General features: G+C 40.1%; 1 protein-coding gene across 1 annotated transcript in view; it reads right to left on the reverse strand.

Annotated features, from left to right (window-relative positions):
* Nucleotides 1-24,302, reverse strand: part of PPP1R17 (protein phosphatase 1 regulatory subunit 17) — a 79,326-nt gene extending 55,024 nt beyond the window's left edge. Inside the window, exons 1-4 of the mRNA XM_071560656.1 lie at nucleotides 24,274-24,302; nucleotides 12,184-12,227; nucleotides 7,397-7,489; nucleotides 6,613-6,815 (exon numbers count right to left, since the gene is read on the reverse strand). The gene's annotated coding sequence lies outside the window, so the exon portion shown is untranslated. The remainder of the gene's footprint in view (nucleotides 1-6,612; nucleotides 6,816-7,396; nucleotides 7,490-12,183; nucleotides 12,228-24,273) is intronic.
* Between the last annotated feature and the right edge of the window lie 3,684 nt (nucleotides 24,303-27,986).

Genomic DNA, 27,986 nt, shown 5'->3' on the forward strand with positions numbered 1-27,986 from the left:
AATATGCCACCAGAACTCCTCCTTCTTTGAGAGATTCACTGAGCACAGTAGATGGCAAAATGCTAACTTTCTTGGCTGTCGTTTCTCTTAAAGAGCAGCCACATTTACTCTATGCAATCTGCATGCAGCCTGTTGGTAAAGCTGCTTCCCTTACAATTAGACAACAAGGGGATATTTAACATGGATCTGAGCTGGTCTGTACTATCAAGGACAAATACTGTGAGATACAATTTCTGATACTTATTATATTTCAAGAATACTCCCTTTTGTCTTTGCCCCATTTCCTGGTTTTTAACACTGGAGGAAAATTTTCCCAATGTTTAAAAAAATTTCACTTCATATTTTTTAAAGGAGTTATCTGATCTATCAGTACAGATTACACAGTGCTGTATACTTTGCATTTGCAAAAGTTTGGAGTTTCAAAGTAAATACTTTTTCACGTGCTGAGGTGGGGCATAGCCACTGTGCTACCTACCACATGCTCTCCATGTAAAGCATATTTTATTCTCAGTATTTCATCTGGCTCTCACTAAATCAGGCCATAAACATGGGAAGTGCTAATCTCCTTAGTCTGATAGTGGCGCTGCAGTCCATCACTCCTTTGGTTTGAACCATAACAAAATTTGTTGCAATTTGAAATTGTTTTTACCCACCACTTAGCTTTTGTAAATTATTTCAAAAAGCTTGAGACACCTAAAGAACAAATCAAACAAGAGAAATTATAAATAAATCACATAAAAAACCCCCTTCACTTATGTACAATGTAATAAATGCTAAAGTCATAAAGAAATTATGTCAGGGACAGCCTTGTTTCATGGACTGTTTCTCTCCAAACAAATAGTCCTTTCAGTTTCTAGGTGTGTTCCCCAAGGATCACACCTTAACAGGTAAGAGGCTGACCAGGTCTCTTTAGTCCCTGAAACCTGCTGCAAAATAGTCTAAAATGGTAACAACAGATAACATGTTAGAAGATATAAACACAGATTCATTTTAACTAGAAACTTCGGGTTAAACAGAAAATAGTCATGCTGTAAACAGGATCAATCAATCTGCAGTAGCATCTGTATCTTTTTTCAGGTTTCTAATGACTTTCTGATAAACCATCTTATAATTTGGGAGGAGAAACCAACAGTTTTGTTCCTTCTTCCTTAATTCTGATATTGCATAGGCTGAAATAGTTATCTACATGAAAGATTTGGAAAGTCTTCAGTAGGACCACAATGAAATGGAGGGAAAACAGAACATTTCCAGACCCAGTAAAACAAAATTTCAATCAACAAATTCTTTCACAGCAAGTGGGAGAATTTGAGAAAAAAAATCTAAATTTTCAGTGGTAAAATTAAGACATCTTGATTGGTCAGTTTTTCTCAGTGGAAGTAAAAATGAAATTTCAGCATTGTCTACTTTGTCATATATTGAAATGTTTTCTTTTATTCCTGGATTGTTTGAGTCTTGGCAATACAACCTTTGCTTGAATCAAAGCTGCACTTCAGAGACAGCATTTAGCAATTTACACATCCTCTCTCTTGTTCCAGTGAGGAGCTTGCAGCAACCAAGACAGACAGAAGAGAGTGTGGAAAATACACAGAAACAAGACACCACTCTACAAGTACATTTACATATGGCAGTATGGAAAGGTGGTACTAAAACCATGGTTTGCAGGTGTTTTTTATTATTAAGCATTAGATTGAAACATTTCATAATTTCTGAACTAAGATGTTCAGAAACTTGGTTTTCAAAGGATTTAGGAATCAACATATTCAGAAAGATGATTATGTTTCACTTAAAATTTCTGACTGTCAAGTGACTATTTCTTCAGTTAGGACCTCACTAATATCACTTCTAATGAGGTCAATAAAATTTTCACCACTGTCAAAAGTTGGGGACAAGCTTTTCTTTTGGATCTGGCTGAGAAACTGAAAGGGTGACTGATGTTTCTGAAAACACACCTTTGTTTTTTTGTGAACTTTTAAAAACTCTGACGGTGCTGAGGAAACAGCACTGAGTGAATGGAAAATTAACAAATTAGTCTATAACAATCCATGATTATTTTAGAAGGTCTAATCAGCAGTGAAGGAGGACTAGAAAACTATATTCTTGGAAAAGACAGACAGAAACAGAAAATGACTGCAGTAGGAAATGAATGAAATATGAAAATGAAGAGGGATCACTCCAATACAGAAGTCTTTAGTCTCTATTATCTCCTTTTTGCCTCCAGATTTCTTGTCTTTCATGTTGTACCTAAAATCTTTCTCCCTATCTCTTCTATTTTCAGAATAACACGTTGTACTAAATCAATTAACTCTCTTTGCTGACTTAGAGAATACGAGAAAGTAAATTGACAATGAGATAACCTCTCAAGCATTCACTAACTGAGATTAAGCAATTTCTTCCTTTTCTTCCTAGAGGCAAAAGAGAGGGATTTAAACTGCATTAGCATTGAAACGGTTCAGTGATGGTAAACCAAACAGGGTGACAATAACTGAATCATCCATAACTGAAGCATCACTGTCTCGGGGGTCAGTGTTTCAATATAGTATTGAAATCTCCAGAAGTGGCACATGGTCTGCCTTATTTTGATACCTTCATTCCAGTGTCCTGGTGAAACAGTCCTCCAACAGCAAGGAATTTGGAGTTCCCTAAATTGTTCATGGAGAGGCAAATGTTGTGGAACTGCTATAGACCTGAACCTTCTACTTAATTTACAGAGGACAGTAATTTTCTGGAGGCCTTCAGAAGCACTTACTCTTCTCATTGACATTACAGAGAATGTATAAGATTGTACATTACAATACTCTGCTTTAGAAGAGCTGACTCTTAGGTGCAGCATTGGTACTGAAGGCAGATAGACTAGACCCCATTCTAGAGATGAAATCCATTATGAAATCTGATAAACATGAATCTGCTACTCCTCCTTCTTGCCATACATCACTGCAAAATCATTAGATAATTTAAGATTAGCAAGGCTGGAAAAAAACCAGTTTGCAAACAAATGTCATCTGAGGCTATTCTTCAGGCACTTGAAAACTAAATCTGACGCAGTCCTTTTTAGCTGTAAGTCCTCTCCTGGAACACCTGCTCCAGGAAGGTACTTGTGCATGACATTATCTACACTGAGACAGTCTGGCTTCTTCAGAGAGATGTTTAAAGTGGTGGCTGGATGATGACCTGGAGAATTTGCCTGGCTCTCTCCACTTGCTATGGAAATATAAATACTACAATGAGGCAACTAAATACAGTGCTTCAGCTAAATGCCTATAATTTGGTGCAGTGAACCAGGATGCAGTTAATCACTGGTTATGTAGAAACATGTAGAGAGTGAAGGACCAATCCCATCTCTCTTGATTAAATGCTCCCAGCCCAGGCACATACTTAGGAGGCCTAAGCAGATGGTGTGAAAACCCCCTCCCAAACTGTCAAAAGCAGGATATTATGTTTTGATGGACATCACACCCAAAGGAACAGAAATTCTCATCTTACTTCACAGCAACTCCCTCCTACAGATGAGCCATTAACATGTACTAAAAGTCCTCCCATTGAGGATGACTGCAGGACAAGTAATTAAATTACACCTTGGCTAACGACTGCCTACCTTCCCTATGCAAACTCCTTCTCTCAGAGGCTTTCCTCTGCTGTCATTCCCTTCTGATCTTCTATCTTCTAGGTCTTCATCCACCATTACAGGATCATAGAATGTCTTGGACTTGACAGGACCTTAAAGATCATCTAATTCTAACCCTCCTGCTCTGGGCAGGGAGACCTTTCACTAGGCCACATTGCTCAGAGCCCCATTCAACGAAAAAATAAAAATGGTGCTTTGTGGCTTATGCAGAATGCATATTTTCAGTGAAGGTTTGTTAGCTCTTAATCATAGAATTGTAGAAATGTTTGGGTTGGATGGGATCTTAAAGATCATTTACTTCCAACTCCCATTCTGTAGACAGGGTCAATTTTCATCACAGCAGGTTGCTCAGAGCTCCATCCAGCCTGGCCTGAAACACTTCCAGGGATGGGGGGCATCCACAGCTTCTCTAGGCAACCTGTTCCAATGCCTCACCACCCCCACAGTAAAAAGTTTCTTTCTAACATCTAATCTAAACCTTCTCTTTCAATTTGAAGCCATTCTCTCTTATCCTGTCACTACATGTCCTTGTGAAAAATTTCTCTCCATCTTTCTGGTAGGCTCCCTTCAGATACTGGAAGGCTGCAATTAGGTCACTCTGAAATCTTCTCTTGTCTGGGCTTAACAATCCCAGTCCTTTTAGCCTTTCCTCATAGGATAGGTGCTCTAGCCTTCTGCTCATCTTGGTGGCCCTCCTATGGACTCTTTCCAGCAAGTCTTTTCTGTGCCAGGGATCCCTGAACTGGATGTAGGGCTCTAGGTAAGGCCAGAGTCTCAGCCACCACTGCCACCACCGTCAGACCCTCTGGACCTGCTTCTCCCACTGAGCCCAGACCCTCCACCCAGACTGTCACCACCCCTCACCCTCCCTACAGCTGGGGAGAAAACAAAAGTGAAGGGTCCACTGTGACCTCTCAGGACCACCACTGGCCCCTGCTGAGACCACAGGACTGCTGTCACCTGCCCCCAGCCAAGCCAAGCAGAGCAGCACTGGTGCTGTAGGCAACATGTGGCAGGAAAAAAAGAGGTTTTGAACTAACACCACTGCTACAGTCAAGACCTGAACTTGACCAGGTGAGTTAGTGTGGGCAGTGCAATAATATAACTCCTTGTGTACAACACAGTTTTCCTTGATTTTTGGTTTTGCCCTGTTTCCCATTTTTTTCTTCTGCTTAGGGGAGTGGTTGTCTGGGAGGACCCCCTACCAGTGTTTTTTCCCTTTGTTCCCAGGGGGCCACATGAGGTGGTGAACTCCCATCTTTCTCGGTAACCTGTTTCCTTTGTATCTTTGTGGTTGCAGCTGTTTCCTTGTCAGTAAACTGCTATTTTTTCACTTACACCTCTCTGTATTGATGGGAAATAAAAAGGGGAGGGAGTTCACTTTATTGGAGTTCCTGCCCCAATATTTGGCTTTAAACCAAGACAACTTGCTGGCTACACTGCTTTTGATGCAGCCCAGTGTATGTTTGGCTTTCTGGGCTGCAAGCACACATTACCAGCTCATCCACCAGCACCCCCTAGTCCTTCTCCGTAGGGCTGCTCTTGATCTATACATCCCCCACCCCATATTGATGTTGGGGGTTGCTCTAAACCATGTGCAGCATCTTGCATTTGGTCTTATTAAACTTCATGAGATTCCCATGGGCCCACTTCTCAAGCTTGTCTCTCTGGATGAGATCCTGTCCTTCAGGTATGTCAACCACACCACTCAGTTTCATGTTATCAGCAAATTTGCTGAGGGTGCACTCAGTTTCAGAGTCCATTGGGACTCTGAGCCATTGGCTACCACCCTTGGGATGGAACCATCTAACCAATTTCTAATCCATTTAAGAGTCCTCTCATCAAATCCATCTCCATCCTCTCACATTGATTATCTCTGATCCCTCTTTCCCTTTCTCTCAGGAGTTACAGAGAGAGAAATAAAGTGAGAGTTGAGAAACCTGTTTGATATGTCAGTTTGCTGTAAATATTGAACTGTATGCTATAAAAAGAGAGAGAGAAAAACACATTTTCCACAACACTTTGACATTTCTGTTTCAATTCTCATCCCATCCCTACTGCTTCTTTGGTGCAATTCTAAATGGGAGTGCATGGGATATGTGAGAGATCCTGTTTCACTGAGCATCTTAAGTAAACAAGATTTCAAAAGCCATCTGGCTAACCTGTGCCACAAATTTGTGGGGATATGAAGTCAAAATGGGACTTTTCAGATTGATGATATACTCACAGATCAACAATCTAACAAATATATCTTTAGGGTGAGGACCTGGTATTCATTTCTTAACAGCAAAATATACAAAGGAAGAACTAAGAGCATCTGAGTAAAAATCAAGACTATGCTTCAAATGGTGCAACTTTTTGTACTTAAAACATGAACCTATGTCTTAGGGTATATTTGAACCACAAAACTGTTAGGCTGTAGTTAGGGTTTTGTAGGTCTAATGCACAAGTTCTGGCAGCTCTAGGTACAGGAAGTTAATATCTTGTCATCTGCTCTGCACATTGACCTGTAAGAGGCACCAAGGGTAAAGAGGAACACAGGCCCATGTCAGGCCTGGCTGAGTTCAAAATCCTCTCTATTGGCTTACATCACCAGAGAGGGTGGTACATATAAAGGCACTGCCAGTGAAGTGGCTGAGGCAATGGACCCATATTGATTCTATGATATAATTCTGCAGCCTCTGCGACACCAAGAACAATCTCTGGTTATGGGGTAGGTCTTATAGAGGATGTACAGTTTTGTTTTAAAATGTCACAAGTTGATAGCTTCAGCACATAAATCAGTCCATAGCTGAGTAGACTTATAAAGTACTTCAGTCATGTTGGGAAGTATTGTTGCCACAAAGGGGTACATGAAGTTCCTCAATGTCTTCTAAATACGTGTCTCTTTTTCATGAATTTTCTTTCATAACCATCTTCTTCCCTACTTTCTCAGTTCCCACACTATTTATGGCTAAAACTTCCCCTTTTGCCAATATGCCTCTCCTTACCGTATAGATTTAGCCTCTTAATGTCCATCCGCTGTTTCTGAGCTTCCAAAAAGACTTGGATGTCGAACCCTTTTGCTACAGAAGCACCACTGAGGAACCGAGGAGGGATTTTTGTGCAGACATCGGGTTCTTCTGTACCAAATCCCAAATTAAGCAGAATCTCCACTGGATCCTTTTCCCAGAACACCAGCCATTCAGTGATGCTGTGGTGAAAACATCAGGATTATTTACATCACTGTCTTGGCACTACCTTTCTCTTGCAGCAGCTGTCATATGGTCTTGTCTCTCATAAGTAATTCCCTTCTTTTCCCCTCTTGTGGGGACTACTGCTTAAGTGAAAGTAGTCATTTAGGGTCACATTGCTAAAAGATTATTATACATTCTTCTCCCCAGAGGAATCTGGTGGCATTATATCTGGGTAGCTTAGCAAGTAGAACATTAATAAAAGGTGTAGGTTCACAGCTCTGCAGGTTCCCTTCTCTCTAGACACAACATAGACAAGGCACGTTGTAGCTGCCATAAGAACTCACAGTGTTTTATCTTACAGGGAATTCAAAGCCCACTGCACTTTTAGGTAGGTTTTGATTTTTACAGTGGTGCAAATGCATTAGAGGTCAGACACCTGTTATTGAGAAGGTTATTTTGCTCTTGTTCAAATAAATGAGTATGTGGCTTTTACAAACTGAGAACTTGACTGCTTATTTAAAATTGTACTCACATTTGCTGATCCCTTGATGGCCTAATACCTGGTACCCCTCCCTGGAAATACATGGATGCAACTAACCTCTTGGGTGCACCAGTGAGCACGAGTGAGTGGGTAGAGCTGAGATTCTTGCATCTTGACATAGCTGGACTTTCTGGAAATTCTTGTAGGGACCTAGTTGGTAAAAAAGCAATCGTGAAATGTGTTTACTTATGTACTGCTCTGGGCTGTCAATATGATTTTTTCCTAGGGTAAACATTTGCATTTTGTCTTGGTTTATAATGATACATAATAGCAGTGACTTAGAAGAGGAGTTGACATGAGTGTGGCAATACGCTTATTCTCAAGAACAGTATGTTACAGTAGGTGTGAGAATGTAGGTGTGAGGTACCAGTTAATTATAAAGGTGGCAGAATGGCTCACTTTTGACAGATGGTGAATCTTTGGGGAACCTTTAGGGAGTATGGTTTCTCCAGCCACCTACTTCAAAAGATATAATTGCTCATAAAGTTTTGGAGAGACAAGGAACAGTGAGTTGCAGCAGGAGTGGCACCTGAGAATGATTCTCTTCTTCACTTCTTACTGTGTCTGTTTGTTAATCTGTAGGGAAATAACTGTTTTTCAATCACTCACACTGCAAAGGGAATATCCCGCAGCATGATAGTCTTTCTCAACAGGTTTTGTCAAGCCCAACTTGAATTTTATGTACATACTTACCAAGATCACAAACAAATGTTTATATACAGTGGAAGCATTGCGTTGATAGTTTTTTTAAATTCTTGCAGGTTATCCATCAACTGACATCTTAAACAGACCTAGAGGGCTATGTAGATTTTTGAACTAACACTGTTCATATAAGTTCGAGAGAAGAAAACTGCAAAGAAGAATTAAAAATATTTTTTCTTACCTTTTTTTCCCCCTCAAAACAGAAACCTTTCAAACCAAAGACCAAAAGACTGATTTCATTAAATAAGGAAACACTTTAGCCTGAGCAACTAAGATGCAGAACAATATCACTGTGGGCTCAAGTCATAGAATAATGCAACACACAATGATAAGAAAGGGAAAATACATGCCTTTACATTTCATAAACCAATAGCAGTACACTTTAAGTCCCAGCTCTTTAAAAGTAGCCACTATGAATTGGGTCCACCATCTGCTGCAGAACCACTGAAGTTCTACCTGGAGCAAATATGACTAAAATAAATTTTAATTCCCAATTTAATTTAAAACCCCCCACAATTAAGATATATTATTTTAAATTTTCATTCCAACACATGCTGACATGATTTTTTTTGTATATAATAGATTTTCAAGCACATTCACAATATTGTGAATATTTGTGAATTGACAGGAAACTGAACATGAGCCAGCAGTGTGCCCATGTGGCCTAAAAGGTCAATGGCATCTTGGCCTGGATCAGGAATAGTGTGGCCAGCAGGACCAGGGAAGTGATTCTTCCCCTCTGTACTCACCACTGGTGAGGCCACACCTCGAGTCCTGTGTTCTGTTCTGGGCCCCTCAGGTCAGGAAAGATATTGAGGTGCTGGAGCATGTCCAGGGAAGGGCAACGAGGATGGTGAAGTGTCTGGAGCCCAGGTCCTATGAAGAAAGGCTGAGGGAGCTGGGGTTGTTCAGCTTGGAGAGGAGGAGGCTCAGGGGAGACCTTACTGCTCCCTACAACTCCCTGAAAGGAAATTGTAGCCAGGTGGGTGTTGGTCTCTTCTCCCAGGCAATCAGCAATAGGACAAGAAGGCACAGTCTAAAGCTGTGCCAGGGGAGGTTTAGGTTAGACATTAGAAACAAGTTCTTTATAGAAAGAGTTATAGGGCATTGGAATGGGCTGCTCAGGGAGGCATCAAGTCACTGTCCCTGGAGGTGTTTAAAAAGAAACTGGATGTGGCATTCAGTGCCATGGTCTAGTAAGGTCAAAGGCTGGACTCAAGGATGTCAGAGGTCTCTTCCAACCAAGTGATTATGTGATTCTACTCTATGATTCTATGTATATTGATTCCTCCGGGCTTAGCATCTTGCACTGAATGTGTTTGACAGTAGTGTCAGTTGCAAAATACTTGAAAGAATTTCTGGAGAGGGAAATATATGTCATAGAACTGGTAACACTGTTTACTGGACTCCAAGTGTACTGTACCTATGAACTGTGTTTGATTATTTCATGATGATGATAGGGGAAAAAATCAGATGCAAATACACCATACCTGTCATTGTCACTTCTCCTCCTAGCACTGAAATAACCCTCTTACTGATCCTCTGAAAGCTAGGGTAACATTTGCCTATGATCAGCAGTAGATAACCTTTGAATTCCACAAAAAACCTGTTGGGGCAGGGGGGTGAAAGGAGGAGTTGTCTATAAAAATAGAAGTGAAAAGGTTTTAAAGTTTTCTCATCTATTTAAAAAAATTGTGTCAGTAAAAAAGGAGAAAACCTCCTTTCACATTCTGCTTGTAAATTCTGGCATAAGTTCCTTCTGGCTTACTCAGTAAAAAGATATCCATCCAAATTGAAAACATAAAGGTTATTGACATCCTGTAATTTGTGTAGAAACATAAACCAGACTTTCTAGCAGCAAACTGAGCATAATTTGAATAAGAATCATCTACTTGTTGTATACCATTTCCTATTCATGTGCCAACAGAAGCTGTAGATTCAATATAAAATGCTTGAGAATGTAAAAAATAAGACTAGGAAGTGCTTTAATAGGTACATACTCCTCTCTGTAAGAGAACGTTATACCAAAAAGTGGCTGCTGATGTGATTTCCTCAATATTTCATACTGCCAGGAGTGAATGAACACAAGGGCTGCCAAATTTGAAAACCTATCACTGTGAAACACTGATCAGGACATTAAGTATAAAAGGTAATGATGACTTCAATGATGTTGTGTCTATAGGAAATGTAAGCAGTATCAGGTCAGAAAAAAACTCAAATGGCAGAACATGATAGGTTACCCCAAGCTGGGTAAGAGCTGATGTGGTCGTCCTCTAAAACCAGCCAAACGCAGAGTGTTACACATAAGTAGCTTTTGTGATAGACTAAAGTAAGTTGAATTATCCTGTACTCCTGTGTGCAAAAGCTCTTAGACACCAGATAAGTGATTTTTGGCTCAGAAGTACCTTGTCTGTCTGTCTCTCTGCTTGTCTGTCTGTGTCAGGGAGGAGACCAGCCCTCAGGGTGGCTCCCAGGTCAGCCTGGGGACCTATCAATCAATTAGGTCTGCCTGTGCCCTGCCCACACTCTGCCCTCTGGAGCCTCCAACTGGCTGTGGTCCCTGTCACTCTGGCTAGGGGACAGTGAGTGGTCAGCAAAGCAAAAGTCCCACCCAGGGGGAGTGGCCCCAATAGCCAGTCTATAAAAAGGCTCCCGCGAGAGCTCCATCTTGCCCTGGTCTGTTCCCCTTGAAGCCATCAAAATGTGATTGTCTAAGTGATAACTGTATTTTTCTCTCTCTTTTTCTCTGTGTATTGTTTCTTCTCATAATCTCTCTTCCCTTATTCTTTTCATCCTCTTGGGGGTAATTTAAACACTTATTTTTTGTAATTTAGGACTACCTCTCTTCAGTTCCATGGTGCTTGTGTTTGCTGGGTGTAACAAAGGTTCTCTATTCTATAGTAATGCTTGTTAGTCCTAGTAGTCTGTTGTAATGCTTTTGTGAAGTTCCATGTTATCTCTGTAAAACCCTTTTTTTTTCCCCAAAATGCCTATTTTCTCACCAAATTAAAAAATCTCATAGAGAAAATGTGTAGGTTTTCTCTAGACATGAATTTAAGGTACAAAAGACCGAATGGCTTTACAAGGATTTGTGTGGGCAAAATCCCTTGAAGCCTGAAATTAAAGTGTAACAGCCAGTAAAGCTGGATCAAGTTGCAACCAAAGCTACCACTACTAAGCCATCCAATCTGTTAAGTGGTAGTAAACTGCTCAGTCCACCTTATGACTTGGATAAACTTTGAGTCTTCAGGGAGTGCAACTTCACTTGTGGTTAGAGCCTACACTTTTTTTCTCCGATGAGAAAACTCATCAGAAGTTTCTCATTGAAGAGGTTGACATTGATTAGAGGGGTTTTTTACTCCATATTTAGGAGTTCACAGAAATAGTAATGGGGAGGTCATGGTATTTACGTTTTCTGATCTGTGCAAGTATTTTTTTCCCAACACTAGAAACACTGAATTTCATTACCAAACTGGAAATACTTCAGGGTAAATAATGCCCTTTAGAAATTTATCAGAAAACCTTATGAAAACAAACAAACAAAAAATGTTTTGTAAACCAACTGTGGTGCTAATCGGGACTGTGTTTACTGCAGATTTAAGTATATCTTTTCTTATGAATAATAAATTTTTGTAAGCAAAATATGGTCTCTGATATTTGAGGGAAATCAGATATTTTAGCCTCAGTAATTTCTGACTAACAGGACACAAGATTAAATCGCATACTGTTGAAATGCATTTTCCACTTGTAAACCAAATAAACAAAAAGTGTAGCTATGGAAACACTGCTCAATTATATTATGGGTTTCCAAAATATTCTTTCTTGGACATGAAGAGCTGTGAAGTGACTTGGACTTATGGTTCCTTTCCTAAAAAATAAAAGCAGTCTCTGAACTCACTAAGTTCAGCAGATCAGGATAGTAGATGAGAACAAGCAAGAAGTTCTGCATTCAGGTCAGGCAGAATTACAGTCTCTTCATGAGAGAATCTTCTCATCCTCCAAACAAAGTAAAAATATACAGCTTACCTATGAATACCACATTCTCCAAATAGCTCCCCCAGCCCAGAGGTCTGTGGTGCTTGATATGCTGTAGTTAAGCAGTCCTTTTTAGAAAAGATGAATGATGTTATGATCTGTCTTACCTGCCTGCTCTTGGCCCTGCAGCTTATCTCCGCTTGTAGATAAACTGTAAGAAAAAAAAAATTAAAAAAAAATTAATTCCCCAAAAGAACAGTTGCTGTCTCCTAAGAAGAGACAAGGTCAGGGAGGAAGTTGGATGAGGAGGCACAGGTCAGGTCACTCAGGACATATACATGGATGGCTTGTGGAAAAACAGAGCCATAGGCTCATCTTTCCTGCCTTTAGGCATCACCTATTTTGCCCTCAATGCATATTGGCCTGTGTTAAGTGTTGAGATTCAAATCTTGAGTTTCTGCTTAAGGGAAAGACCATGAAATTTTAACATTCTGCATAAGTAAAATCTGTCATTTCTGAACTTAAATGTTACTAAGAATCTCATTAAACAGCCATGTCGGCCAGGAGTGAGGGGAACAGAAACGAAAGCCTTTTCAGTGGATCATGTAAGAGGTATTTGTGTGACAGCTCTCAGCTGATCCATGTCTTCATGGTGACATGGTAATTAATGAGACCTGTGCTAGTGCTGCTATGCATGAGTTTGACTGACTTGGCCTTACTCTAATACTGGAAAATGTTGCTATGACTGTAATATAAGACTACTGCTATTTTTTTACTCCTCACCTCACTTCAAAACATCACTCCTAAGTCTGCATACTTTTCTTTTGTTTGTGTGTTTGTTTGTACACTAAAGCTGCATTTGCTTTAGCAGTGAATGCATGAAGTCGTACTGAAGAGCTCATGGAAAATAGCATTCTTTCAGACTTTGTATCTCAAAGTAGGAAAAAAGTAAAAAAATCTCAGGTTTGGTAAACAAAATAAATTTAAATAAATTCAAGGTTAAACTGTACTTCCCTACAGTAGTACATTGCCTCGTGGGGTTGTGGGTGTAGGAAACCACAATTTGGGCTATAAATCATGCTTGTACAGCAGGCTACATCTCCCCTGGGGCACACAGCATTGTAAAATTCTCATGACAAAGCAGATAACTTGATCAGAAAATGAACCAGACACATGAATGGAAATTCTATCCTTCAAATAATAGCCTGGAAATTAATAGAACACTGAGATATACTTCCTACGAGGCACTGAGTCCTAAGGAAGATCTGTCATTTCAAATCAAATAGTTGTGAACAAGTATTTTGATGTAGATCCACAAGATAAAAAGCTCATTCTTTGGTGGAAATCTGCTGAAGTAGAATATTCTGAATTTTCAGGGGTCAGAATTTCCCTACTGTGAGACACTAGGTTATTATATTAATTATTGGCTCAGCCCAGCTCAGATGTGTGTGTGTGGAGGGGAAGGGACAGGTGGAACCTCATGGAGATGAGGTTGTGCCCTGTCCCACGTGCCAGCCACTACAGCCTCCCTGGGCAACCCCGGGGCAGCTGCCAGGACAGGACAGCCCGGGAGCACTGCCCGGATCACACCTCAGAGTCCTCGACCCAGCCCAGGACTGGCTGGCACAGCAGCAGCACCGCCTGGGGGTGGGGTGTGCGGCCACAGCAGAGACAAAGCAAATAACATCAGCAGCTGTGCTCTCTGTGCTTGTCTGAACCCTGCCACCTGGACAGGTGGAAGCTGGACTCTCACAGGACTCTGGTGGTTACCTATACTTTTTTATTTTGCTCTCTCTTTACTTCTTCTTCCAATCTCCTTTCTTAATATTTTGGGTAGCTTGAGGTCGGATGATTTGGATTTTGCTAAATTGTATGAGTTGGCATGTGCTAAGTCAATGCTTTGTGGAATGCTTTATTTTGGTTGCATGTCACCTTTCAAACTTTTGCTAAGTACTCTTATTTTCTAAAGTTGACCAGTAAAATACTCCCTGAGAAGACATGTGCAACTTTTCTCCTATGTGCTCTTTCTTAAGGTGATAAAAGAACCGAGGACTCTTCTAATGTATCCAAAGGGCAGATATAGTTGGAGCCTTGCCTACTGTTAAAGTAAAATCCCTTTGGTGAGCTTGTAGCTCACGGCCTGGGGTCTTACACCTGCCAGAAACTTCAGTATTATAGATATTGTATTTCCTACCGGAGAAATCAAATAACAAATATTTAGGTAATAAACTGACACAAACTCAGAGAACACAAAAATGCAACCAGTGATTAATATTTTTTCCATAGAGTCTTCTAAAAATAAAGGTAGAGGTCTTTGGAAGACTGTTGCCAGATTAGTTTGTAACAATTAACCACCCTGTTGTATGGCTTCATTTTTGGTAAATCTTGGAATGGATAAGAAACATTGACAGAAGAGTCTCGTCATTTCCTTTAGTAGTCTGAGGCTTTTTTATATCCAAATTTGGAAAGTAAAATAAAATTTATATATATATATATTACAGATTAATATATATAAAAGTTATATGCAGTCATACATTTTCCGAAAGTATCTCAGTCCTAATGAAAATTGAAAACCATTGCCTCTGAATCTGCGTGAATGCATTTCAATACACAGTTCCTGTGTAGCTTGAAACAGGGACAGTCCACTCTCATGTGGAGAGAAGATTATCTCTTCCTTTTTACCTAGCACACAGGAAGCCTCCAGTAGAGCCAAAAACTGATCCCAGCTCTCCTACCTTTTTAAACTCAAGATAAGCAAAGATGGCTCATAGGTATTTAACTCATTGCTAAAAATGCAACAGGCAGGCTTCTTTCTCTGCAGGTTCAGCCAAAGCCACTGAGACTGTCAGTGTAAGGAGTTGTCGTGCTTTCTGTTACAGAGGAGGGAGGGAAGGGTTGGTCTGCAACATGGCTCAGTTGAACATAAGATAAAGTGGCAGGTTGTTTCATTGCACTATAGCCTCCTGGATTAAATGGCACAACTCTGATTAACACAGTGAAGTGACATGGAAAGACTGCAGCAATCAGAAGTCTTCACACTCAAGTCTTCTAGACTTAATTCTGACATGTGGAATACAGAGTACATGAATTTACAGGTTAATCTGTTTTTTTATATATATAAACTACAGAGCAACAGAGTTGTATTAAGACTGTCAGTGTCGGCCTAGCTGTAACCCCAAAAGCTCATTACTGGTGCCCTGAAGGTCAGAATCTCCCAGTAAGACAGCATGTTTTCTGACAACCAATCTTAGGTCCCTCTTGTGGTCGATACAAAGAGTAAGACAGTTCACACATGTTAGAAGGAAGAGACAAGGAGGTCCTTTCCTGGAAGATGGAAGAATCAGCCAAGCCTTGGAGTAAACACAGAGCCCTGAGATGACTTTTCCTGACAAGCAGCACATTCACCAAGGAAGAAGTGAGAATAGTAGAACTATGGTGAAGTTTCGGTGAAAGCAAGATCAGATTTTGCAACACTGATGATTTTTTTTTCCCTATCAAATGAAGAAAAAGGAGGCAAACCACAATCACAGTTGTGACACTGAGTATGAATGTAGGTATCTGGTACTTAAAAACTCCCCTGGGGAAACAAGAAAGTTGTGCTTTTCTAATATTTCAATAGAAAATACAAACAGATGCAAAGATTCCACCAGAACCTCTGCAAGAAAGAACAAAACATTGAGAATAAAAATGAAGACAGAGTTAGTGACTAAGAGCCCTGTAAACCTCCTCTTCTCCAGGATAAACAACCCCAGTTCCCTCAGCTGCTTCTCATAGAATATATTTTCTAGATGCTCACCAGCTTTGGTGCCCTTCTTTGAATATGCTCCAGCACCTCAATGTCTTTTTTGAAGTCAGAAGTCCACAAGTGAACACAGTACTCAAGGTGTGGCGTCGCCAGTGCCAAGTACAGCAGGACAATTACTTCCCTAGTCCTACTGGCCACACTTTTCTTTATACAGGCCAAAATGCCATTGGCCTTCTTGGCCACCTGAGCACCCTTCTGGCTCATATCCAGCCAGCCGTCAAACAGTACCCCCAAGTCCCTTTCTGCTGAACAGCTCTCAAGACACCCCCCCCTAGTCCGTAGCACTGCATGGGATTGCTGGTTGCCATGATCCAAGTGTAGGACCTGACATTTTGCCTTATTGAACCTCATGCAGTTGTCCTCAACCCATAAATCCAGTCTGTCAAGATCCCTCTGTAGAGCCTTCCTACCCTCGAGCAGATCAAGATTCCTACTTAATGTTGTGTCATCTGCAAACTTCCTGAAGGTGCACTCAATCCCCTCATCCTGGTCACTGATAAAGATATTAAACAGGACTGGCCCTAATACTGAGTCCTGGGGAACACCACTAGAGACTGGTTGCCAAATGGATTTAGTTCAATTTACCACCACTCTCTGGGTCCAACCATCCAGGCAGTTTTTCACTCAGTGAAGAGTACATGCCAGTCATGAGCAGCCAGTTCCTCCAGGAGAATGCCGTGAGAGACAATGTCAAACACTGTCCCTTCTGTGAATCTTCTGTGGACCAAGAAACTCATCCTTATTGAAATCACTTAGATCATTAGTTATAGTTAGTAATTTGACAGTTGGTACACCCACTGATTTCTTTTCCATTATTTCCTTTGAGGAGACCTTGAGACTAATAAAAAGCTATGAGCAAAAGGCTGAAAGAATGGGCTAGAAACATCCTTTATGCAGAGGAAGGGATATACAGCATGAACTGTCTTTTCCATGTCTTTTGACAGGGAGAGTCCAGAGTGTTGTCTACTTATTGTGACCTCTGAAAGGCTCTTCCAGTCAGAGTATTGCAGTTACACAAGAATGGAGAAAAAATATCTGTCACGGCATTTGGTTAAAGAAAAAACCTGCCAGAAAATGGAGCCTCCCACCTGTCAGAGAAGTTGTCAGGAGAAATACCCATGCAACAGAAGGAGGTCAAAGGAAGGACAATAATGTTTAGGGGGAGTAAAGAAGAAGAGTAAGGCAGAAGGAATATTTTTTTCATGTTAGGATGACTCACAGTGGAGGAGATGCAGTGACACACCTTCTCAGGGTATGAAATCAGTGTTTAGAATTAATTTGCCAGATGAATAATCCACTGGGCAGATTCTCTATTGCCTGATGACTTGCACAGCCATTTACAGCAGGACACAATGAGGGTAAGATGCTACAGTGGGACTGAACTGTAAATGACACAACATAAAGGGCAATGAAGAGTTTGCCCCAAATATGGGAAGTACAGAGATAACTTCCATTACATTTAATTAGTGATATCATCATTAATTTCCTGTTCATAGACAGCTGAAGACATTCTTTTGATTTCAAATTAATTAACACATAATGATTAATCTGATAGGGTACATCTTTTCAGGCAAGAGTGTCCTCTTGTTCACAGTTTGGGTGCCAGCACCAATCATCATCTGTGTGTTTTAATTTCTAACTGCTCTCCAGAAGCAAATTTAGCTTTGCAAATCTGTCGATGGAATGAATGACTGGCTGGTTTCCCTGTTCTGTGTGTTTTGTTCATTTGATAACCCACTGAGAACGTTTTGGAAATGTCTGGTTTTACCCAACACACCTTCTCCTTCTCCCTTCCAAGAAAGTTTCAAGGTAGAAATCAAGGACTATGCACCAGCCATATATTTATACCAGCTCTTTACTAGAGAATGGAGGAAATTAAAAGTTTATAGAAATTGAAAAACACATAAACATTTTGTGGCAGGTTCCCAGACAGATTTGTCTCACTTTGGTTGCCAGCATTTAGCAGAACAATTCTCCCTACCACCAGCTAGAATAAAATGTGTTTGTTTCGTTGAAACAGGATCTTGAACTTCATCAGCTTCATATGATATTCCTCACACTGTATGATAGCCCTGTTAATGTTACTTTTCACTTTACATGTGTCAAGTGATTACTTCATAGCACTTGGCTAATATTTATCCATTTTCTTTAGGTGTTTATGAATGCAAACATCTCCATTTTCAGGTTCACCAATACTCAAGTAGACAGCCCTCAGTTACCTTTAATATTGAGAAATATGCAACTAAATTTTCAGTCATGTAGACAGGAATTAGGAGGTAGAAGCAAATCTACTAATGAAGTTACGAATGCCTTTAAATTCTCAAAACCTTCCATATCCATACAGAAAAGTATTTGAGTATATTTGTGGTGACTGGGCTATTTTGGCATGACAGCAGAACACTAAGTATGCCTTTGCAATATGAAATGAATAGGAAAAAATATGCTTTTTTTCAGATCCCAAAGCTAGGGTGAGATGTTCTTGTATTATCAGATATATAGCTCATACTCTATACAATTTATGAATCAATTGCTGCTTTTAGGTAGCACTAAAAAAAGAAATGGGAGGAAAAGAACAAAAATCCTTCATACTACCACTGTCATCTGTGACACAGTTGTGTTCCTCATTCTGGCTCAGCTACATCTCTTATCACAGCTCCTTCAGGGAGAAAGATCATAGTATCTGTCTACCAATCTCTGTCCAGTAAACAAATAGAAAGATGCATCTAGCAAGGTGCCCTCAGGCAAGAATAATTATAATTTCTGGTCTGTATTATTCACTCTTTTCAGTTGCCATATATTAGGATAAACCAGTGCTGCTTGAAGTCTGAGGTCTCCAGTTTTCTGTCTTAATCAGAAGCAAAAGGAGATGACAAAAACCTTTTCAATCTTTAGCTTTAGGACCTGACTTTGGGCAGATAAATGAAGCTGAGGTCCCCTTTCCCTGCTCACCAATATTTCAGTTTTTAAGCATGCTGAAATCGTAGCTGCTGTAGACAATATTAGTTTACTGTGTCTACAACTTGCCTGTCATTTGCTTGGAAAGAAACAAAGAACAGTCGGTTTGATATTCAAAACATCCCTGCAACATCCATGTAAACACGTACAAGTGAAGCAACTCCATGAAATGAAGATTTTCTGGAAGCATAACAGGTAGTGAATGCTGTAATAACACTTAAAGCTTTCTCATATCCTGATAAATATAAATTTGGGGAGGGTTCTACCCATGTGAAGCCTTTGGCAAAATTTCTGTCCAGAGGTCATAGTATCAACTTGTTCTGCTCTTTTCAAAGTAGAGGTCATAGGGCTGTTTGAGATAAGCAGTGTGAATAAGACAAGACTGTGAATAATTGAATGAGGAGCTGATGGTATCATGGTCCTGCATTTTAATCACCAGGTGAGTTCACTCTTACTGAGAAGAAACCTTTAAGATGTTTCCTGCTATCACAGAATGGGTAAGGTTGGAAGGGACCACATTGGGTCATCTGGTGCAACCTCCCTGCACAAGCAGGGTCATCCTAGAGCACATTGCACAAGATTGCTTCCAGATAGTTCTTGAATATTTCCAGTAAGGGAGATTCCACAACCTCTCTGAGCAATCTGTTCTAGTACTCGGTCATCCACATGGTAAAGAAATTCTTTCTCATATTCCAACAGCATGAGACTGTGCTGAGGAGGAAAAAAGGTGTATTTTAAGCCTCCCAGATACATAAAGGGGAAGCACAAAAATTCAGTGCACAGGTTGTCAAAAGCAAGAAAATAAAACAAGAATGGTGAAAACAGTGTCAACAGAAATAATTTTGCAGTACAGTCAGTTTGAGTCTGTTGCCTTTGCTAAAAAAGGTGGTCTAAAGAGACAGTCTATGAAGCTATGAAAAAAATCAAAGCTCTCTTAAGTGGAACTAAAACCAGAAATTAAAAGAAAAATTACCATTTGCTACATATCTTACAGATCAAGAAAAAAAAGGTTTTCTAAAATATATTTTTACTACAAAGGAAAAAAAAGATAACTCTTGTATGGCTTGATCCAGTTGTTAATGTAATGGAATAACTGCAGGCTGATGCATCTCTTTGCTCTGCTCTGCCACAGACATAAAGTCTGAAAAACTGGAATACAAGTACTACTGTTCTTGGCTTGGCTTTCCATCCATGTTGTTTATGTTTTTTTAGAGATACTAAGAAGGGCAAGGAAGGACTGTTTGCCAAGAAGTGTTGTTTAAGTTGGCAGTTTGACCTGATGATTGTTTGCTGAGCCTGTAGGCAAAGCAAAAGCAGAAATCAGGACTAGTCTAGTTTTTAACAATGAGAATTCTAGAAAAAGAGGAGATAGAAAGGAGACTGGAAGATTGAGTGCACAGAGTGGGGAGAAATGAGGAAAAAAAAAAGCAGAAGATACTTTGGTTGCTTCCCTTTCCACAAAATATATTGCTGTCCCTTTAAGTCTGTATGCTTCCTTGGCACATGTACCAGGGGAAGGATTACACTTTACTAAGGAAGTAATGCAAACTTGTCTTCATTTGGTTACCATGGATATGGCACTACATGAGACAAAGCCAACCATTTGCATTGCAAACAACCAGGAGCACTGAAGGACACACAACTTGATATTCTGGCCACAGAGTGGCCCAGGATCTTCCTTATCACAAGTTAAAGAACCACCAGGTTTGGGTCTGTGTTTGTTACCAAGAGAACAAAGGTAAGGGGTGTTGCATTTCAGGTGAAGAAGGAAGGCAGAATCACACACGTCTGCAGAACAACTGGCATTTCTTGTGCTGCTTAATGTGAAATATCTAACAGATAGGTAGGGCAACCATTTAGCTTTCCATTTTTCCCCCTCTGGGGTAGAGCTGAATCAATATGCTGGTAACCTGAAATAAGGGATTTTCAGAAGCACTGGAATGGGTTAAGAAGCAGCCAAGTCTTAGGATTGTTGGCTTTTTACAACAGATTTTTTATCTAGATGAGTGTCCTCTTATTCTGCAGAAGTAAGGTATAAAATGCCATAATTTTATATTAATAAGTTAAATAAGCAGTCCTCTAAGCAGACCTCACTGGTACCAGTGCAGTACAGTCAATAGCAAGGAGGGAAATTGTCTTTTTTCCCTAAAAGAAATTGTGTATGATTGTTTGGCTATTAGATTGCTAGATTGTTAGTCTGGTTTTAGTTTTCATTATTGTTTTAAACTCTGCCAGATATACAGTCATATATCGTTATTATTTTAACTGACATGGAATACAAACAGTGTGTCCCTGCTTCTATGGATAGAATTGGCCAAAGTGCCATTGGTTTGGCAGAAAAAGAACTTGATCCCAAATGGTTAGCCAATACACATTAATCAAGTGTTTTCTTTTCAAAGGATCTTAGGCACAGATAGACCAAAACAGTACCCCAAATGTTGGGCAAAAATATTTTCCTCCCTTAGCACTGAACTAGGCACATCTCTGATGGGACCAGGGCAGCTGTAGGATTACAGGACACTCTTCTTGTTTCCCCACTGCGGGAGGGTGGCCCACAGCTGGTGACAGGGCACCAGCACCACCTAAGTAACTTTTCTTTGATAAGAAGACTGCAGCCAGACCTCCCTCTGTTCTCACACTCCCATTTTCTGTGTGTATGGATGCTAATTAAGACCACCAACCCTTCAGTTGTCCACCAAGGGGTCCTTAAAACAGTAGATTTGCACCAATATAATGCCACTCACATCAGTAGATTTGTTTTCTGCTACTGTCTGCAAGTGATAAAAACATTGGCCCCAGATGTCTTTACCTTTTCCCTTTCTTTTAAACCAAGCAGCTGGCACCATGCCTATACTTGAATGTATTTTCTATCACTGTGGTCATGGGGAACTCAAACTCACTGCTGTTGGGTCCGTGAGCAAACACTGCAAGGAAAGAATAGGAATCTTGGCAAACGGGCTGTTACCTCTCTGCTCCTGTGCCCTACTTCAGCATGCTCCTTGAACACAGACCCCTTAGCAGCACAGTGATTTACTCCCTTGAAACCAGTTTTAGAAGCAGACAGTAACATCACCAGACCAAGACCTTCACATACCCTGAGGATTATTTCAGGCATTTCCGGCAACCCTAGTACTAACAACTGATGGGACAGGTTCTGCCAGGCCTTTCAGTGATTGTGCTGCTGGGAGGAGGGACAGAGAAATGGGCAGGTGTAAAATACAGAAATACTAGTCCAGCCTCATGGTCCCTGTGTAAGCACAATTGGACACATGCTTCAGTCTTTCCCTACCCTTTTGGAGCACCTGGTAATGAAATAAAGCCCTGGGTTTAATGTTTCCTCTACCCTTTCTGCAGTAGCCCATGAAGCAGGACAAGAAGGGAGAAGGACAAGGGTGGGACTTGAAATGGGAGCAGATACCTGGACCAGCAGCAATCTCTGCACGCCTACAACAGCTCTCCAGACTTTCAAGTTCTCAGCCTACCCTCGCAGTAGTGTGAAGTGGGGATGTGTTGCCCATGGGCTGCTCTTAGTGCTCTTCCACATGAACTCTGCAGCAGCAGGAAAGCATAGAAAATCCCAGTGTCAGCTTGTCCTGTCAAACCAAAGCAATTATAAATCCTGACTATATGTAAGTCTCCTCAAAAACAACATTTTGTTCAGTGTTAGTCCTATCCTCCTGCCCTGTGGGATCCTTCCCTTCCTATGCAACAAAATTTTTAAGAAACAGATTTCTTGGCATTTGTTTAAAAATAGTGCACCAACCATTAAAGATGAGTGAGGCAGTCAGGGTGGTAAGCCCCTCAAGTGACAAAATGACCTACAGTGAATAAGCTGTAAAAAACAGTTTTCTTTAATGTCTGAAAGCAAGTTTGGGCTCTGTCCTCCAGTCGATAGGTCTATTTTGTTGCTTTAACTCTATTAATCGTGCACAACTTCAAGGGGGATCAGAAAAGTAGCATTCCGTCCCCTCACACCAGCATGACAGTAAATTCTATATAGCAATGCTGAATTTATAAAAGGTAGATATTCTGCTATTTTCACTGGTTTCAAAAGAGTTACAGGCAGATATTACAGAAGAGGTAAGTGGCCTGTATTTTTATTTTCACCATTGTCAGAGCCAGGAATAACTGCCCTCACTCTTATAGACAAGGCTAAATATGCAGAACTTAAATTTAGAACATTTTTTTTCTTGATAAAATTAGGATCGGTAAGTCATAAAGGTTATAGCAACAGTTAAGTGTACTGGCTCTTGCAATGTGAAATGAGTCCTGTATGGGGCATTCAGTGTAAACTATTTTTACATTTGTTGCTATTTATAGCAACAAGGTTCAAGTGAAATCTGGTTCTCACCAACCTTTATTTCCCTATCCCACCCTTACATATTAGCTCAGACTTTGAATTAGATCATAAATGGTTCAAAAAACCATTATAGAATAGGTATGCATTTCACTAATATGCCAATAAAAGCTTAACATGGAGAAACAAACACTGATTCTGCTTGCTTGCAGCTAGTCCTACAAAATCTTGTCACGGTTTTGGAGCAGATTCAGACAGCTTTAGGTTGGTTCACAGGACAGCCTGGCTGACTTCTGTCAGAAGTCATCATGCTTGGTATGTGTCAGTGTGTAAGGGAAGAAATCAGATGAGATTGACCTTCTGTTTCAGATTCGAGGTACTACATGTCCATCAGAATTGGTCTGACAGGTGTTTAACCATAACTGCTACTTTTTTTCCCCTCCGCAGTACAAAGTTTCAACTGATTTCTCTTTCACAGGGCAGTAGACAAAAAATCCCCCCCAAAATTTACAAAATTTGCCCCAAATTACTCCCGATTTAACTGACAGTCACTTCAGGTCTAGTTCTGAGGCTACAAAACTAAACTGAAAGTTAACCACTGATAATTTGTCTCAGGATTCCTCCACACCAGACTCTGCTAGGCTTCATGACACTATCTGTGAACTGGCACAGGAAACCCTGAGGGCAAACATTTTACTTTGCTGTTGATAAGAACATTTTGCATACTGGTGAGTGCAGGTGGGGCTCTGTAAGTACATGCAATCTTTTTTTGTTGTAGGCCAGATTTTATGTCTCTTAGTCAAACACAGATTTCATTTAAGCAATTGCTAATCCTACCTCTATGTATAAGAAAACAAGGAATATAGTTAGTAAATCAGTAACTTAATCTGACTCTATATAAACCAATAGTGGTATCAATAGATAGTGTTTATTTAATTACTCAGTGACCAGTGACTTAATCTTCAAGCTTTAGCCATTAGCAATGACATTGTCCCATGCACATGCAGTGATATAGTATGAGAGGCAGTCCTGCTGTGTTACACACACCTTCCCTCTCTATTAGATATGTTTGAACACAGTGGAAGAGCAGAAAAGGAGTTTTATCCTCCATCACCCTTCTGCCAGCAGTGCTTCTCTAGGGCAGGCTTACAATACTCATGCAGCTTCAATAAAGAAAAAGGGAAAGTAAACGAGGCTTACCTGAACCAGCACAGATAACACAGAGCATGCCCTAATGCTTCTTCAGAAGCCAAGGAGAGACCAGTGAGAGTCTACAGCAGCTCTTCCATCTCAGCTCAACAGCTCTGAGAAACTCTCACAGCTTTTCTGTTCCTAAAGGAGAGAGGACAAACATTTGCCTAACATGAGCAGATATTTTCATAATCCCCACCTATTCATGTTCTTCAAATATCACACAAGTGTTTCAAGAACAGACATATTCAGGAAGTTTTGTATTGTTGAGATTTTTCTTAAAGGGGTGTGAAAAGTTGGTGTGACACAGATTTTAGGGCCTGTAACACCTGTTGTGAGTGCTGCCATCCTGCTGATGCCACAAGCCATCCTGACTGTGCACAGTCATACATGAATGCAGAACACTGAGCAACCTTGAGGGGTGAGGCAGAGACCGACTGGGAAGAGGTCCAAATGACATCCAAAACTGAACTGCCAAACATGGTCTTTTCATGTCATCTTCTACAGGTATGAAGGAGCAGATGTCTGCGAGAAACCACCCTGGCCGACTGTCAGTCAGATGCCCAATGATGGTGGAGACCACAGAATTTATCAGAACAGTAAAGATTCCCATTGCCTTCATGACTTATAGTGACATGAAGTTGTCTGAAACATCAATCTGAAGAACAGACAAGACTTTTTAAAAAAATCAAGTGAACAAACTAAAACAAACTCAGCACTTGAAAATTAATGAAATTTACATAGTCAAACCCTACAAAACTGCTCTGGTCAGACTTGAAAAAAAATTTAACGGCCTGACAAACAAATAATCCAACCTCACAAAGCCTCTTGCAGCAACACAATATTCCCAACCATACAACTGCTGCAGGGTGTGCCATTTCAGCTGAGGGCAAGGCCACTTTCCGTAGCCCCAGTATACCAGCAATATTGAGCAGACCAGTTAGCACAGGTATCATCCAGGGCAAATCTCAGATTGTCAGCCTGTTCAAAGTTTCTGAGGGGCACAACATGATGAATATGCTTGCCAAACAGTGGTAAGATGATTGTCAGGCTTGACATCAAATGTTCTGCATTTGATGGGAAATCACAGCACATCCACTTCCTTTTCTCCATGTAGCCTCCCACTTTCTATAAGGAAAGCCTTGGCTGGGTCTTCAGTGTGGATAAATTTTGCTGTGGCCCTTGATAGAGGATGAAAAGCACATACTTGCCAAATCTGATGTTATATTTTTCAGTAGTGGATTTACACAAACACCCCAATGGCCAAACCTCTCTCCTTATCTCAGTGCAAACCTACTGAGTTTAGAACAACCTGACAGAGTTTAGCTTTGAAAGCAGCAGAGCATTTGCTTAGAATTAAGCACAGCTTCCAATTATGCTGATAAAGACAAAATTAAACTTGAAAATAAGCAAGCTGGACTTACCCTTCAGTGATAGTTTCTGTCACTTTTTCTTTTGATATTATTTTAAATTTTCCTTCCCAATCTTCTGTGAAAAAAAAGAAAAAAAAAAAAAGAAAACCCAAGCAACTCCACTTCTTCATCAGAGATTTAAAAAGCATAGATGTCTTCTGTACAAATAAAATCTAAAAGTGTAGTTGATGACCTGTGACACTGAAGTGAAACTATTCCTCTCAGAGCTATTTCTAAAATACTAGGGAAAAAAATAAAAAAGAACATTTTTCAGTACAGCCACCATTAATAAGGAGTTATTTTCATGTGTGCATGTGTCTGCTCTTCTATGGGTGCATATGGGGAGAGAACAAAATTAAAAGAAAGTGCTAAAAGTATATTTTTCCAGTATTCCCTGTGAAGTTAGCCAGAAACATGATAAAGAACAAATCTGGATGGTGAAAAGACTGATACGTGTTCTCTTGCAACCCATGGCACAAATTCCTCATTCTGGGCTCTTGCCATGCCTTTTCTGCTACTTTTTTTGTCACATAAGAGGCTGAAGTTGGAGTGCTAAAGACAATTTGGGAAAACAGCATATAAATTACAGGAACTTCCCTGTCCTGTGACTGCATTCTCCCTAGAGATGTCCTGTTGGTTGGAAAGTTTCTGAAGAACTTTCTTTCCCCAGGGAAAAACAGGCTTATGCGGAAATTGAGATTCATATGAGACCGAAGCTTTCACCAGCTAGGAATTTTTTTGTGTGTTTTGTCTTTTTTTGTTTTCAAACAAGCACATTTAGAAATTGTCCAATATTTTCACATTGTTTTATGACTCTGATTCTGTGTCACAACTGGCAAACATTGCTCAGCCACTGCAGGAAGTGAGTTACCCCCCCAGTCTTTCTTGATTACTTTCAGATCTTTGTCAATAACAAAAGTGTGCAGATATTTTCACAGAAAATAGTAACCTAGAAAATAGTACTGTGAACTTTAGTTATTTAGGTGACTTTGGAATTTAGGTAACATTTTCAAAATGGTCATAATCTGGGAAATCTACAAGGCCATCATTTTATATGCATACCTGCATACCAATTAATACCGTGCTCCATGAAGTTTGTTGGGTTTTATCATTCACTAAATACCAGCTATAGTAGGAGATAGAAAATGATATATTTTATAAACATGATTAAGATCATGAACCTTTTGGATCCTATAGAAATGTTAGAAACAATCTGTTAGTAAGTGCAGAATAACAATCATTTTCAAAATCAAATCCATCTTCTGTGTGGATGATTCCAGTATCGCTTCCATGATCCAATTTTATCCTTGCCAGGAATCTGTTCATTATAAGGAGGGAATGAAGCAGGAGCGGAAGCCACAGGCAAAATGCTTTATATAAGTATTTTGGGGTCACTCTGTTCTTTAGTTTTTCAGCATTTGTGACATTCTCACTAATATTTCTTGGACATACATATTTTGGGTACTGAAGATAGCTGACAATCTTCTAACATACTCTGAAATACTCCAGTTCCTCCTAGGAAATTGCTGCAATAAAGAATACTGAGGCAGCAGTGCAACAGCATTTGGACACAAATGTTTATGAAAAGATCTGAATAATACTTGATTAATTGAATAGATGTGCAAATTTCCACCAGCAGAGGTCATTTTCAATCTAGAATGAATTAATGAGCTCATAAAAAGCTGTGGATTTTATCTAAGGGCATATCTTAAAAGCAGTCCTACTGCCTCGAGTATCCTTCATCAAAGGAAATAATCTGGGGTAGGATATAAATAATTTTTAAAAGCTTAAGCAAATGCTCTTAATTTGATCAAATAAATTCAGTCTGTGTTGTGAAATGACAACAAAAGCTCTGCTTTCACATTACTTGTGCATCTGGGATTGGTCAGTTTAAGCAACCCTGATGGTCTAAATGTTTTTCCTGAACATTTATATATGCTGGGAAAAAGCTTGCCTTTGCAACACTAAAACTTCCTGTAAATCTCAGTAAAAATGCAATGGGCAAATGGGAACCATCTGTTTTCTCTTTATTCTTTGTCATGTTCTACCAGTGTCATCTGTGACTCCCTCCCCAGAAGGCCAAATCCCGCCCTCACATACAGTACCTTGGTGGCACAGCTGTCATTGAAGGGCATCCCTGACAAACGGGCTCTGTTCACAAGGATATACATGTGCATACTGTTTGTCTGAAGATCAAATTATGAACTAATGCATACTGACATTTGATTTTAGGAAGTGTATTTTAGGTTTTTAGCTTTAACAAGAGTTGTTATTTAGAAAAGGATCTGGAATTGAAAAAAAATGTTAAAA

Source organism: Pithys albifrons, chromosome 7, assembly GCF_047495875.1.
Source record: "Pithys albifrons albifrons isolate INPA30051 chromosome 7, PitAlb_v1, whole genome shotgun sequence".
Lineage (NCBI taxonomy): Eukaryota > Metazoa > Chordata > Aves > Passeriformes > Thamnophilidae > Pithys > Pithys albifrons.